Source organism: Trachypithecus francoisi, unplaced genomic scaffold (genome assembly GCF_009764315.1).
Source record: "Trachypithecus francoisi isolate TF-2019V2 unplaced genomic scaffold, Tfra_2.0 Lachesis_group2, whole genome shotgun sequence".
Classification (NCBI taxonomy): domain Eukaryota; kingdom Metazoa; phylum Chordata; class Mammalia; order Primates; family Cercopithecidae; genus Trachypithecus; species Trachypithecus francoisi.
The window spans coordinates 143,727,691-143,739,773 of NW_022681465.1; positions in this window are offsets into that span (position 1 = coordinate 143,727,691).

Genomic DNA, 12,083 nt, shown 5'->3' on the forward strand with positions numbered 1-12,083 from the left:
ATAAAAGCATCAAATAACTTATAAAGGGAAACTTATCAGACTAACAACTGACTTCTCAGCAGAAACCCAACAATCCAGAAAATATTAGCATCCTATCTTTAGTCTCCTCAAATAAGTGTCAACATGCCAACATGCCAAGAGTTTTTACACAGCAAACAAAATTTCATAAATAAGGGAGAAATAAAATCTTTCCCAGACTAGCAAATGCTGAGGGAATTTGTCACAACTGGATCAGCCGTCCATGAAATGCTGAAAGGAGTTCTAAATATTGAAACAAAGGTTCAATACACACTAGCATAAAGAGAAATATTCATATATACATATTAAACATACAATAAAGTTGATATTAGATGTCTTTATGTAGTGTTAAATAATTAAATATCCCTAAGTGGCAAAAATCATACCTTTAGAAATAATGAATTTATATATCTCTCATATACTTAAAAATAATTTTGATTTAATTAGTACAACAACAAACATACTAATTCTATTAAATGTTTATATATGCTTGCTGGACTATAGAGAATGTTTTAATATCAAAGTACAAGGCAGCAAATTTTCTCAAGGCAGAGCTCTGGAATGTAGGATTTTCTCCATATATTTATGTAAGATAATGGCTTATAGAATGATAATCAGGGTCTTCATCTCATATCTTAATCTTAAAAATTAAAAATGTAAATATAATATAAAAACATTAAATTATGAGAAGATAATAGTGATATTCCATGTACAATTTCATATCATCTTGGCAAAGAAATAGTTTGAATTTAGGCTTTCTAAGTTAAATGCCTTTTCTTTCTTTTTTTTCTTCCTCTCTTCTCTTTATTCCTACCTCTCTTCTTTCTTTTCTTCCTTCTTTCTTCCTGTCCTTTTATTTTCTTTCCTTCTTTTTTCTATTTTTTTTCTTTTTCTTTTTGTCTAATTATCCTGGATACAGCATCTCATAAAAACTTAAACAGAAGTAGCAAGGTGAACATCTCTGCTTTGTTCCATTTCTCAGCATTTAATCTTTCACCACTTAGTTTCATATGAGCTTTTGTTTTTTGTTTGCTTTCTCTTTTAGATGTCTTTACTAGGTTGAGAAATTTTGTATACTTTATCCCTAGATTAATGCATGTTTTTAACATTAAATAATATTGATTTTATTAAAAGCTTTCTGTGTCTATTAAAATAATTGATTTTTTTGCTATTTATTCAATGAACATGTTGTAATGCATTAATGCATTGTTGAATGTTGTATTAGTTAATTCTCACAGTGCTATAAAGAAATACCTGAGCCTGGGTAATTTATAAAGACAGGAAGTTTAGGCCGGGCTCAGTAGCTCACTCCTGTAATCCCAGCACTTTGGGAGGCTGAGACGGGTGGATCACCTGAGGTCAGGAGTTTGAGACCAGCCTGGCCAACATGGTGAAACTCCATACCTACTAAAAATACAAAAAAAAACCCCACCAAAAATTGGGCGGGCATGTTCATGCATGCCTATAATCCCAGGTACTCAGGAAGCCGAGGCAGGAAAATCACAGGAACATGGGAGGCGGAAATTGCGGTAAGCCCAGATCACACCACTCCACCACAGCCTGGGTGACAGAGCAAGACATCGTCTCAAAATAATAATAATAATAATAATAATAATAATAATAAAGGAGGTTTAATTGACTCAGTTCCACATGGCTGTGGAGGTCTCAGGAAACTTACTATCATGGTGGAAAGGGAAGCAGTCACATCTTACATGGTGGCAGGCAAGAGAGAAGTCAGAGCACAGGAAAAAACTGCCACTTTTAAAACCATCAGATCTCATGAAAATTCGTTCACTATCACAAGAACCACATGAGTGAACCATCCCCATGATTCAATCACCTTCCTCGCTCAACAAGTGCGGGTGACAGGTCCCTCCCTTAACACATGGAGATTACAATTCGAGATGAGTTTCAGGTGGGGACACAGAACCAAATCATATCATTCCATATCTGGCCTCTCCAAAATCTCTTGTCCTTTTTATATTTCAAAACCAATCATGCCAACATGCCAAAATGCCTGGACATCCAGGCATTTCCACACATCCTCTGAAATCTAGGCAGAGTTTCTCAAAACTCAGTTCTTGACTTCTTTGCACCTGCAGGCCCAACACCATGTGGAAGCCACGAAGGTTTGGGGTGTGCACCCTCTGAAACAATGGTCCTAGGTGTACCTTGGCCCATTTTAGCCACAAGTGGAGCTGAAGCAGTTGGGACACAAGGCACCATGTCCCAAGGCTGCATAGAGCAGCGGGGGCCCTGGGCCCTGCCCACAAAACCATTCTTCCTCCTAGGCCCCCAGTCCTGTGGTGGGAGGGGTTGCTGACAAGATTTCTGACATGACCTGGAGCCATGTTCCCCATTGTCTTGGCTATTAACATTTGGCTCTTCATTACTTATGCATATTTTTGCAGTCAGTTTGAATTCCTCCCCAGAAAATGGGTTTTTCTTTTGTAATTCATCCTCATGCTGCAAACTTTCCAAACTTTTAAGCTCTGCTTCCTTTTTAAACATAAGTTCTAATTTCAGATCATCTCTCTCAAGTTCAAAGTTTCACAGATCTTTAGGGCAGAAGCAAAATGCCACCAGTCTGTTTGCTAAAGCATAGCATGAGTGATCTTTGCTCCAGTTTCCAAAAAGTTCCTCATCTCATTCTGAGACCACCTTAGCCCAGACTTCATTGTCCACATCATTATCAGCATTTTGGACAAAGCCATTCAACAAGTCTCTAGGAAGTTCTTAACTTTCTCACAACTTTCTCTCTTCTTCTGAACTCTCTGAACTATTCCAGCCTCTGCCTGTTACTCAGTTCCAAAGTTGCTTCCACATTTTCAAGTATCTTGATAGCAATGTCTTATTCCTGGTACCAATTTACTGTATTAGTTTGTTCTCATACTGCTATAAAGAAATACCTGAGCCTGGGTAATTTACAAAGAAAGGAGGTTTAATTGACTCACAGTTCTGTATGGCTGAGGAGGCCTCAGGAAATTTACAATCATGGCAGATGGGGAAGTGGGCCCATCTTACATGGTGACAGGTGAGAGAGAAGTGAGAGCACAGGAAAAATCTCCCACTTTAAAAACCATCAGATCTTGTGAGAATTCACTATCATGAGAACAGCAAGGGAGAAATTCCCCCATTATCCAATCGCCTCCCTCCCTCATCATGTGGGGATTACAATTCAAGATGAGATTTGGGTGGGAACACAGAGCCAAACCATATCAAATGTTAAATAAATCTTGAATTTCTGTGATAAATGTTTCTTGGACAAGTGGTATAATCTTTTATATATTTGGCTAGATTTGTTTGGCTAGCATTTTGTTGTGTATTTTTGCATCTTGATTCATAAGAGACATTTAAAGGACATTTCTTTTCTTGAAATGTCTGTCTAGCTTTGGTATCAGGATAATACCTGGCTTATGGGGTGAGTTAAGAAATGTCCTCAGTCAAGGTTTGAACATCTCTTTTGTGACACCAGTCATTTTAATTTTTAATTAACAGTTATTCATCCTGTTAGTGAGGGCAGAATTCTCACTCTGGCCTTATGACACTAACCAAATGCATAACTTCCAACACTGGTCAGAGATGAACAACATTTTGTTAGTAATGTATACTCAGAGTCTGGGGGACAAGTCACTGAACACTATGTTGGGGCACATCAGGATTTCACTTGGGAACAGAGTAAACCACCAGGATCTATAGAAGGCAGGCTTTACAGTACCAAGAGGGTAAATAATCCCTGGTTTTCACATGGGGGTGTGATTGGCTTGTTTAAAAAATTTCATGGGCTGATAAAGAATTGAATTGAAAATCATTCTTTAGAGTAGTTAGAAACCTTACCTAGTCCTCTTTATAAGGAGGGTTGTATGCCTACTTCATCTGTAGAAGATTGTGGAGTAGAACTTGAAGTTAGATCATTTACAGCCCTGTCAGTTTCAGACGTAAGGCAGCATAAAATATTGACTCTTAATTTTAGGCATTACATCACACCCAGGGTGCATCTTAAACATTTTTCCACAAGCTCTTAAAAAAACAGAATGTTCTAATCTTCCTGAATGGAGTGTTTTATATATGTTTGTTAGGTCTAGTTAACTTGCAGGCTTCTTGAAGTCTTATATATGTCTGTTGATTTTCTGCCTAGTTGTTCTGCTCATTATTAAAAATGGTGTATTGAAACTTCAGATCATTAGTGTTAATGGCTTATTTTCCATATAATTTTCTCAATTTTTCTTTGTCTAATTTAGGTCATTACTAGGATGGTCAATATTTACAATTATTTACAATTAAATATTTACAAATAAAATATTTGCAATCTTTTAAAATGATTTGTCCTTTTTTATTACAAAATATCTCTCCTTATTTTTAATAATTTGAATTTAAAGTCTATGAATTTTATTAGCTTAGTTACTGTAGCTTTCTTATAGTTGCTGTTAACATGGTATATTTTATTTTATATTTTTACTTTTAACTTATGTTTGTGTTTGAAACTAATATGTATCTCCTGTAGACACCATAGTTGGATGATGTTTGAATGCAGTATAACAATATCCACATGTATTGTGTAATTATTACATTAATAAATCTTACCTGTTTAGAGAAGGAAGGAGAGAAAGTATGTATTTATTGAGATAGTTATATTTGCTTTCTTATTCACAATATCTAGTTCTGATTTTCCTCTGAATTTATTTCTCACTTCATTACAGCTTAATTTGTGCCCACATTGCCTGTGTTATTATTGCCCAGTACATTACAAATCTATGTGTTTTGGGCCTTGAAATATACATAAATATTCTGTTATGCAATTACCTTTTCAATCAACTGTTATTGAGGTATGATTTCTCTTAATCCTATTTCACTCTCCCTCAGATTCCCTGCTCTAAGCCGCAATTCATTTACTTTCTGTCTCTCTTGGTTTTCCTATTATGGATTTTCATGTTAATGAAATTATGTAGAATGTGGTCTTCTGTGACTGGCTTCTCTCACTTGGCATAATGTTTTAATCTTTCAGCGTGTTGCAGCGTATGGTAGCAATTTACTCATTTTCATGATTGTACAATATTCCATTATATCCATATACCACATATATTTTTTACTCATTATTAGTTTATAGACATTTGGGTTATTTCCACATTTGTCTATTACAAATAATGTTACTATAAACAGTTTTGTACAAGTTTCTGTAGACCTATTTTTTTAGTTAATATTTCATATATATCTAGGAGGGAAAATGTTGAATCACAGGGTAACTCATGTTTAAACATTGCAAGAACTACCAAATATTTTCATAGCACCACAATTATTTTACATTTCCACAAACAATGTATGAGCATTCTATTTTATTTTCACATTCTGTTAACTTGCTTCTCTCTCACTTTTTGATTCTAGCTATTTTAGTGGATACTATATCACTGTAGTTTTGGTTTGCATTTCCCTGGTTACTAATGATGTTTATCATATTTGCATGTGATTTCTGTCCATTTAAAAATATTTTTTAGTGAAATGTCCAGTCAGGTACTTGGCATCCCATTTTCTAACTCGATTTTGTTCTCTTTTTATAATGTTTTCAGTCTCCATTATCTATTCTAGGCACTAGTACCCTATCAGGCACATATTTATACCTGCTTTACTTCATTTGTATTGTCTTTCATTTTTCAATGATGCTCTTTGAAACACGAACTTTAATTTGGATGATGTCCAATTTATACTTTTTTTCTCTTACTGCTTATATTTTTGGTGTTATAAAGAATAATATGTTGCCAAATTCAATGACATGAAAATTTACTCCTCTGTTTTCTTCTAAGAGTGCTATAGCTTTTGCCTTTATGCTTTGATATTGTAATCATTGCCAATTAATATTTTTATACGGTGTGAGCTAAGGGTCCAACTTGATTTTTTTTGCATGTAGTTATCCAGTTGTGCCAGCACCATTTATTAGAAAGAGGATTTTTCCCCCATGGAATGTTTCTGATAGTCATTGAAATTCAGTTGATTATAAGGATATCGTCAAGATGCCAAGACAAGGCCCTGGACCTTTTCTTTTAGAAGAGAACAGTTGTTCTCCCAGCATGGCATTTGAGCTCTGAGAATGGACAGACTGTCTCCTCAAGTGGGTCCCTGACCCTGTGTAACCTGACTGGGAGACACCTCCCAGTAGGGGCTGACAGACACCTCATATGGGTGAGTGCCCCTCTGGGATGAAGCTTCCAGAGGAAGGATCGGGCAGCAATATTTGCTATTCTTCAATATTTGCTGCTCTACAGCCTCTACTGGTGATACCCAGGCAAACAGGGTCTGGAGTGGACTTCCAGCAGATTCCAACAAACCTGCAGCTGAGGGACCGACTGTTAGAAGGAAAACTAACAAACAGAAAAAAATAGCATCAACATCAACAAAAAGGACATCCACACCAAAACTACATTTATAAGTCACCAACATGAAAGACCAAAGGTAGATAAAACCACAAAGATGGGGAGAAACCAGAGCAGAAATGCTGAAAATTCCAAAACCCAGAGTGTCCCTACTCCTCCAAAGGATTGCAGCTCCTTGTGAGAAATGGAACAAAACTGGAAGGAGAATGAATTTGATGAGTGGACAGAAGTAAGTTTCAGAAGGTAATAACAAACTTCTCTGAGCTAAAGGAGCATGATCTAACCCATTGAAAGGAAGCTAAAAAAGGTTAGATGAATGGTTGATTGGAATAAACAGTGTAGAGAAGACCTTAAATGACCTGATGGAGCTGAAAACCACAGCACAAGAACTTTGTGACGCATGCACAAGCTTCAATACCCAATTCTATTAAGTGGAAGAAAGAATATCAGTGGTTGAAGATCAAATTAATGAAATAAAGTGAGAAGACAATATTAGAGAAAAGACAGTGAAAAGAAAAGAAAAAAGCCTCCAAGAAATATAGGACTATGTGAAAAGACCAAATCTACGTTTGATTGGCATACCTGAAACTGATAGGGAGAATGGAACCAAGCTGGAAAACACTTTTCAGGATATTATCCAGGAGAACTTCCCCAACCTAGCAAGGCAGGTCTACATTCAAATTTGAAAAATACAGAGAACACCACAAAGATACTCTTTGAGAAAAGCAAACTCAAGACACCTAATTGTCAGATTCATCAAGGTTGAAATGAAGGAAAAAATGTTAAGACCAGCTAGAGAAAAAGGTCAGGTTACCCACAAAGGAAAGTCCATCAGACTAACAGCAGACCTCTCTGCAGAAACCCTATAAGCCAGAAAAGAGTGGGGGCCAATATTCAACATTCTTAAAGAAAGGAATTTTCAACCCAGAATTTCATACCCAGTCAAACTAAGCTTCATAAGTGAAGGAGAAATAAAATCCTTTACAGACAAGCAAATGCGGAGAGATTTTGTCACCACCAAGTCTGCCTTACAAGAACTCCTGAAGGAAGCACTAAACATGGAAAGGAACAACTGGTACCAGCCACTGCAAAAACATGCCAAATTGTAAAGACCATTGATGCTAGGAAGAAACTGCATCAATTCATGGACAAAATACCAGCTAACATCATCATGACAGGATTGAATTCACACATAACAATATTAACCTTAAATGTAAACAGGCTAAATGTCCCAGTTAAAAGACACAGACTGGCAAATTAGATAAAGAGTCAAGAACCATCAGTGTGCTGTATTCAGGAGACACATCTCACATGCAAAGACACACATAGGCTCAAAATAAAGGGATGGAAGAAGATCTACCAAGCAAATGGGAAGCAAAAAAAAAAAAAAAAAACAGGGGTTGCAATCCTAGTCTCTGATAAAACAGACTTTAAACCAACAAAGATCACAAGAGACAAAGAAGGCCATTACATAATGGTAAAGGGATCAATGCAATAAGAAGAGCTAACTATCCTAAATATATATGCACCCAATACAGGAGCACTCAGATTCATAAAGCAAGTCCTTAGAGTCATACAAAGTGACTTAGACTCCCACACAATAATAATAGGAGACTTTAACACCCCACTGTCACTATTAGATCAACGAGACAGAAGGTTAACAAGGATATCCAGGACATGACCTCAGCTCTGCACCAAGTGGACCTAATGGATGTCTACAGAACTCTCCACCCTAAATCAACAGAATGTACATTCTTCTCAGTACCACATCACACTTATTCTAAAAATGACCACATAATTGGAAGTAAAGCACTCCTCAGCAAATGTAAAAGAACAGAAATCACAGCAAACTGTCTTTCAGACCACAGTGCCAACAAATTAGAACTCAGGATGAAGAAACTCACTCAAAACCGCCCAACTACATGGAAACTGAACAACCTGCTCCTCAATGACTACTTAGTAAATAATGAAATGAAGGCAGAAATCAAGATGTTCTTTGAAACCAATGAGAAGAAAAACAATGTACCAGAATCTCTGGGACATATTTAAAGCAGTGTGTAGAGGGAAATTTATAGCACTAAATGCCCACAAGAGAAAGCAGGAAAGATTTAAAATCAACATCCTAACATCACAATGAAAAGAACTAGAGAGGCAAGAGAAGACAAATTCAAAAGCTAGCAGAAGACAAGAAATAACTAAGATCAGAGCAGAACTGAAGCAGATAGAGACACAAAAAATCCTTCAAAAAAATCAATGAATCCAGGAGCTGGTTTTTTGAAAAGATCAACAAAATAGACCACTAGCAAGACTAATAAAGAAGAAAAGAGAGATGAATCAAATAGATGCAATAAAAAATGATAAAGGAGACATCAGCACCAATCCCAGAGAAATACAAACTACCGTCAGAGAATACTGTAAACACGTCTATGCAAATAAACTAGAAAATCTAGAAGAAATAGATAAATCCCTGGACACATACACCCTCCCAAGACTAAACCAGGAAGAAGTTGAATCTCTGAATAGACCAATAACGGGTTCTGAAATTGAGGCAATAATTAATAGACTACCAACTTTTAAAAGTCCAGGATTGGACGGATTCACAGCCGAATTCTACCAGAGGTAAAAAGAGGAGCTGGTACCGTTCCTTCTAAAACTATTCTAATCAATAGAAAAAGAGGGAATCCTCCCTAACTCATTTTATGAGGCTAGCATCATCCTGATACCAAAGCCTGGCAGAGACACGATAAAAAAAAAGAATTTTAGACCAATATCCCTGATGAACACAGATGCAAAAATCCTCAATAAAATACTGGCAAACTGAATCCAGCAGCACATCAAAAAGCTTATCCACCATGATCAAGTCAACTTCATCCCTGGGATGCAAGGCTGGTTCAACATACACAAATCAAGAAATGTAATCCATCACATAAAGAGAACCAATGACAAAAAACACATGATTATCTCAATAGACACAGAAAAGGCCTTCAAAATTCAACAGCTCTTCATGCTAAAAACTCTCAATAAACTAGGTATTGATGGGACGTATCTCAAAATAATAAGAGCTATTTATGACAAATCCACAGCCAATGTCATGCTGAATGGGCAAAAGCTGGAAGCATTCCCTTTGAAAACCAGCACAAGATAAAGATGCCCTCTCTCACCACTTCTATTCAGCATAGTGTTGGAAGTTCTGGCCAGGGCAATCAGGCAAGAGAAAGAGATAAAGGGAATTAGGAAAAGAGGAAGTCAAATTGTCCCTGTTTGCAGATGACATGATTGTATATTTAGAAAGCCTCATCGTCTCAGCCTAAAATCTCCTTAAGCTGATAAGCAACTTCATCAAAGTCTCAGGATACAAAATCAATGTGGAAAAATCACAAGCATTCAAGCCAAATCATGAGGGAACTCCCATTCACAATTGCTACAAAGAGAATAAACTACCTAGGAATCCAACTTGTAAGGGATGTGAAGGACCTCTTCAAGGAGAACTACAAACCACTGCTCAGTGAAATAAAAGAGGACACAAATAAATGGAAGAACATTCCATGCTCATGGATAGGAAGAATCAATATCATGAAAATGGCCATACTGCCCTAGGTAATTTATAGATTCAATGCCATCCCCATCAAGCTACCAATGACTTTCTTCACAGAATTGGAAAAAAAAAAAAACTACTTTAAAGTTCATGTGGAACCAAAAAGGAGCCCACATAGACAAGACAATCCTAAGCAAAAAGAAGAAAGTTAGAGGCATCATGCTACCTGACTTCAAACTATGCTACAAGGCTACAGTAACCAAAATAGCATGGTACTGGTACCAAGACAGATATATAGACCAATGGAACAGAACAGAGGCCTCAGAAATAACACCACATATCTACAACCATCTGATCTTTGACAAACGTGACAAAAACAAGAAATGGGGTAAGGATTCCCTATTTAATCAATGGTGTTGGGAAAACTGGCTAGCCATATGTAGAAAGTTGAGACTGGATCCCTTCCTTACCCCTTATACTAAAATTAATGCAAGATGGATTAAAGACTTAAAGGTAAGTCCTAAAACCATAAAATCCCTAGAAGAAAACCTAGGCAGTACCATTCAGGACATAGGCATGGGCAAAGACTTCATGACTAAAACACCAAAAGTGGCCGGGAGCGGTGGCTCATGCCTGTAATCCCAGCACTTTGAGAGGCTGAGGTAGGCAGATCACTAGGCTAGGAGATCGAGACCATCCTGGCTAACACAGTGAAACCCAGTCTCTTCTAAAAATACAAAAAATTAGCTGGGCATGGTGGCGGGTGCCTGTAGTCCCAGCTACTCGGGAGGCTGAGGCAGGAGAATGGTGTGAACTTGGAAGCGGAGCTTGCAGTGAGCTGAGATCATGCCACTGCACTCCTGCCTGGGTGACAGAGCAAGACTCCGTCTCAAAAGAAAAAAGAAAAAAACAAACAAACAAAAAACCACCAAAAGTAATGGCAACAAAAGCCAAAATAGATAAATGGGATCTAATTAAACTAAAAAGCTTCTTCACAGCAAAAGAAGCTACTATCAGAGTGAACAGGCAACCTACAGAATGGGAGAAAATGTTTGCAATCTACCCATCTGACAACAGGCTAATATCCAGAATCTACAAAGAACTTAAACAAATTTATAAGAAAAAAACAACCCCATCAAAAAGTGGGCAAAGGATATGAACAGACACTTCTCAAAAGAAGACATTTATGCAGCCAACAGACATATTTATCATCACTGGTCCTCAGAGAAATGCAGATCAAAACCACAATGAGATACCAACTCATGCCAGTTAGAATGGTGATCATTAAAAAGTCAGAAAACAACAGATGCTGGAGAAGATGTGGAGAAATAGGAATGCTTTTACACTGTTGGTGGGAGTGTAAATTAATTCACCCATTGTGGAACAGTGTGGCGATTCCTCAAGGATCTACAACTACAAATACCGTTTGACCCAGCGATCCCATTCCTGGGTATATACCCAAAGGATTATAAATCACGCTGCTATAAAGCCACATGTACATGTATGTTTATTGCAGCACTATTCACCATAGCAAAGACTTAGAACCAAACCAAATGCCTATCAATGATAGACTGGATAAAGAAAATGTGGCACATATACACCATGGGATACTATGCAGCCACGAAAAAGATGAGTTCATGTCCTTTGCAGGGACATTGATGAAGCTGGATACCATGATTCTTAGCAAACTATCACAAGGATAGAAAACCAAACACTACATGTTCTCATTCATAGGTGGAAGTTGAACAATGAGAACACATGGACAGAGGACAGGGAACATCACACACCAGGGCTTGTTGTGCAGTGGTGAGCTGGGGGAGGGATAGCATTAGGAGAAATACCTAATGTAAATGACGAGTTGATGGGTGCAGCAAACCAACATGGCACATGTATGCCTATGTAATAAACTGGCACGTTGTGCACATGTACCCAAAAACTTAAAGTATAATAAAAAAAGAAAGTATAAATTTCAATGGTAGTAATAATCATACAGACAAAAAGAGACTATTTTAATATTGTAATTGTATATGATGATATGAAAAAATTTCAATTTAAATATTATGTAAATAAAGCTAGCTACAGATGTTTGTATCCTGTTTTATTAAGTTTGAAAACTCTAGTATAGAGAAGTGTACAGATTGATGTAATGAGGCTCCAAGCAAGAT